The sequence below is a fragment of the Cynocephalus volans genome, chromosome 12 (genome assembly GCF_027409185.1).
Source record: "Cynocephalus volans isolate mCynVol1 chromosome 12, mCynVol1.pri, whole genome shotgun sequence".
Lineage (NCBI taxonomy): Eukaryota > Metazoa > Chordata > Mammalia > Dermoptera > Cynocephalidae > Cynocephalus > Cynocephalus volans.
The window spans coordinates 103,028,516-103,032,314 of NC_084471.1; the positions used below are offsets into that span (position 1 = coordinate 103,028,516).

General features: G+C 37.0%; 1 pseudogene; it reads left to right on the forward strand.

The window, feature by feature from the left end:
• Nucleotides 1–796: 796 nt before the first annotated feature.
• Nucleotides 797–1,724, forward strand: LOC134361173 (olfactory receptor 5J3-like; annotated as a pseudogene).
• The last annotated feature ends 2,075 nt before the right edge of the window (nt 1,725–3,799 follow it).

Consider the following 3,799-nt stretch of genomic DNA (forward strand, 5'->3'; position numbering starts at 1 on the left):
ACCTATGAAACTTAGACCCCCTAATGAGAGTATTCATATCCCTTCTTGGTAACCTTCTAACCCTTTCTCTCCCCCATTGCCCTTTCCAAAACACCAAACTGATTATGTTAATCACCCACCCCCTTTCTAAATTTTTCTCCTTCCTTTTAGGTTAATAACTCAGATCCTCAGGGCCGGCCTGTGGCTCACTTGGGAGAGTGCGGTGCTGATAACACCAAGGCCACGGGTTTGCAAGTGGGGGGTCTGGGCAGAAGCTGAGGCAAAAATAGGTTTGAGTTCTAATATTTGGAAAGAAAGAGGTCTTCATATTATGGAAGTCAGTGCCATGAGCTCAACTGGGTGTGAAAAAAATCGAAGCAGGTTTGCCACAGGAAAATGGAAGATTTATTATCATTTGATACCAGTCAGTTTGTATCCTATGTAAGAAGAAGGCTTGTATATATCATAGAAAGAGTCAGAGACTAAGTACCAGCCATATCTACATTTGCATGTCAATTCTACCCATTAACAGTTTTGTGATCTAAGAGAGTTTCCTTTCCCCCCCCTTTTCTATGATGTCGAAACTAAGCCAGGGGATAAAATAACCTCAAATTCCAAAAATTTGTGTTACTTTATATAGATTGACTAGCCATAAATATAAGCTACTGCTGAGGTTAATTTCTTTTCCTTATCTAACTACAGGGTAACCATAAATGTCGCATGATAATATGGATTCTGAATCATGATGGAAATATATATTTTTTTCATCTAAGTGATATCTTGTTCTACAACTAAGGACCTACGTGAGCCTAAATGCATGGCAAGATGGAATCATACCATAGTAAAGGAATTCTATCTAGTAGGGTTAACTGAAAATCCTAAGTTGCAGATCCCACTCTTTTTGCTCTTCACACTTATTTATTTCATCACTCTGGTAGGTAATTGGGGGATGATTTCCTTGATCTGGTTAAATGTCCAACTTCACACTCCAATGTACTTCTTCCTTAGCCACCTGTCCTTTTGTGATATCTGCTACTCTACTGTCTTTGCTCCTAAGATGCTGATCAATTTCCTATCAAAACATAAGTCCAGTACATTCTCTGGCTGTGTTCTGCAGAGTTTCTTTTTTGCAGTGTATGTAACTACAGAGGGCATCCTCCTGTGTATGATGGCTTATGACCGCTATGTGGCAATAGCCAGTCCCTTGTTGTATACAGTCATTTTGACCCAAAGTGTGTGTATTCTGATGGTGCTTGCATCTTACTCAGGTGGGCTCATTAATTCCTTGACACATACAATAGGTTTACTCCTGTGGTCCTAACATTGTGAATCATTATTTCTGTGACATCCCTCCTCTGCTAAGGCTTTCTTGCTCTGATGCCCATGCCAATGAGATGTTACTTTTGATCTTTTCTGGAGTCATTGCAATGTTCACTTTCATTATCATCATGGTCTCTTACGTCCGCATCATCATTGCCATCCAGAGAATCCGCTCAGTTAAAGGAAGGCACAAAGCCTTCTCCACTTGCGCCTCCCTCCTGACTGCTGTGACCTTATTCTATGGGTCTGTGACCTTTAGTTACATCCAGCCAAGCTCTCAGTATTCCCTGGAACAGGAGAAGATCTCTGCTGTGTTTTATACACTGGTGATTCCCATGCTAAACCCATTGATTTATAGCTTCAGGAATAAGGATGTGAAAGATGCAGCAAAAAGATCAATTTGGTGCAAGAGAACCCCCACTTGATTCAATCCTGTCAATGGCTTTGCAAACCTGACATTAACTCACAAATGGATAGACTTTCTTTAAAATTGTCAAAAATACCACTGCAAACAAAACTATAATCAAGATGCTCTAGTACAATTTGGGCCAGGAGTATTGAGTTTGACCTGAAGACTGAAAATCACTCTGGTATTTTGCTGTTCATGGTTTGGGTGGCTTAACAGTTTCATTCTTTCAAAAGTTAATAAATATTTTTTCTGACATATTCTCATGCTAGAATCTGAAGAAGCTCACTGTGGTTTTAAAAGAATCCAACGTGGATTCAAATAAAAGAAGACTCAAACAGTGGGCATTTATCAAATGAATTGGTATCTCAGAGAAAAATCACAGAATGGCAAGAGTAAGAGACAGAAGCTCAACCAGGAGGCTACACAATAATTCAGCTAAGAATTGACAGTGTGTTGGACAAGAGGTGTCATAGTGAAGCTTGTGAGAAACACAAATACATGATACATTTTGATGCTAGAACTCTCAGGATGGTGCGGGAAAGAGAAGAGTCAAAAATGACTCCAAGATTTTTTAACAAACAAGCAGAACTGAGATAAGGACGACATCCAAATCCTACAAAATGTGTATTCGTTTCAAACATACCTATGATATTTTACAAAGTAGACCATGTGATAAGACCAAATAAATAAATAAATAAATAAATAACTCAATACACTTCAAAAGATGGTATGTACTAGTTCTGTGACTCTGGACAAAACACTTGTTTACAAAACCCAAATTTTCACTTGAAAATAGGAAATAATTATTCACTTTGGAGTTTCATGAATAGGTAGAGAGAGACATTAAATAGATGATTGATTGATTCAGACATATAGATAAACATTGTTTGGCGTGATTTCAGTGACTGTTAAGAGATGAAATTCTGCAAGGTAGGAGAGATAAAAAAAGATGCATAATTACATTAAGTTTAAGGAACTCATAACACAAGAGTCAAAATTACAAAATACAACTAGATATTATAACACACAGAATAGGGCTTGTAGACTACTTCCAGAAGGCATCACCTAATATTAGATCTCAAACTTTGGGAAAGCATAAACATGCATTGTATATTAGAGAATAATATTATATAATTATTTTATAAAAATAAATGTATGCATATATATTTGTGCATGTACATATAGATGTATATGTTTATATATTAAGATAGAGATTGAGAGAGAAATTAGGAGAGTGAGAAAGCAACTGCAGCTATTGCAATTAGTGTTCATAGGTAAGGGGTACATGAGGGATTGCTTATCCTTCCAAATTTGTGTTATTCTTGAATCTCTTCTGTAGCTTTAAAATGTTTCACAATAAAAAAAGTTAGGGAAACATGGGAAAATATTTATACAAAATGACAGAATCACTTTTACTTCTAAATGGATGGAGTCTGTTGTGATTTAAACAGCATTTCTGCAAACACAATAGGAAAAGCAGGATAAGACATAGAAATCATCTCTTGAAAAGGGGTGAATAGCTATTAAGGACAAAAGAATTGGAGTGGCTGAGAAATCAGAGAGGTATAACCTTGGAAAAAATGAGATGACTTTTATTGCAGTGATTCAGAACACACTTAAAAATCCAGTCTTATCCTGCATGGAGGCTCTGTAGGAGTGCAGAGGTCCCAGCAGAGATTTGGCAGATACTTTCTGGGTTTAAACCCAAACTGTGCAATTTCTTTCAGGATATTAGTCAAATTCTGGGCCTAACAGGCCTGGAGACTAAAGAAATAGAGAGATGGACATATAAACAGGTAAATAATAGATAATAGATAGATGATAGGTAAATAGATAGACAATAGATAATAGATTAGATAGACAGATGCATAGGTAGGTTAGATATATAGTAGATAGACTTAGTGGACAATTTCTGCAAAGCAAAGAGGAGCTTTTGGTTGTATCCCAAGCAAAACAAGTAATGAAGATTGTGACCCACCAAAAGAAACAGCTACTGAGTCTGGGCATGTGCCTTCTGACTGATCTGAGGAAAGATAAAACAGTGCAACTTTAAGTGATTAGGTGGGCTGGAGTGATGAATTTGCTTTTAAA